Consider the following 442-nt stretch of genomic DNA (forward strand, 5'->3'; position numbering starts at 1 on the left):
CAGTAGCGGTGCGTCTGCAGCAGTGCAGAGATAGTTTCCGCACCGAGTCTATTTTTGCTGCGCTGCAAGGCTGAATTAAAGTAACAGCGCATTGTTTGCAGTAAATATGAACATGGTTTGACACGCAAATATAGTAATTACACCATAAATGCATATTATTAAAGTCTACTGTGTTTCACAGTCAACACATATGGCTTTTTGGCTAGGTTTAAAGGGAAAGTAAACAAGCACTTTTAGATAAAGAAGGCAATAATAGATGGCACTTGTGAAGGTAGGAAAACAAAGCTCTTTATGAACCGCAGGATTGCTTGTAATAAACATTTCAATGCAAAAGGAAAGGCAGTAGAGCTGACTATTTCTGTCAATGGTAAGTTTGTGATAACGTAAGAAAAGTAGTTTAAATGTTTTGCCACTTGCTTGAGCAACTTAATATATAAATCTA

At 36.9% G+C, this 442-nt stretch overlaps 1 protein-coding gene across 1 annotated transcript in view; it reads right to left on the reverse strand.

The window, feature by feature from the left end:
- Positions 1-442, reverse strand: part of lrba (LPS-responsive vesicle trafficking, beach and anchor containing) — a 316,503-nt gene that overhangs the window by 38,375 nt on the left and 277,686 nt on the right. The gene's annotated exons all lie outside the window — the stretch shown is intronic.

This window comes from Sinocyclocheilus rhinocerous, unplaced genomic scaffold, assembly GCF_001515625.1.
Source record: "Sinocyclocheilus rhinocerous isolate Xijiao unplaced genomic scaffold, SAMN03320098_v1.1 scaffold1129, whole genome shotgun sequence".
NCBI classification, from domain to species: Eukaryota; Metazoa; Chordata; class Actinopteri; order Cypriniformes; family Cyprinidae; genus Sinocyclocheilus; species Sinocyclocheilus rhinocerous.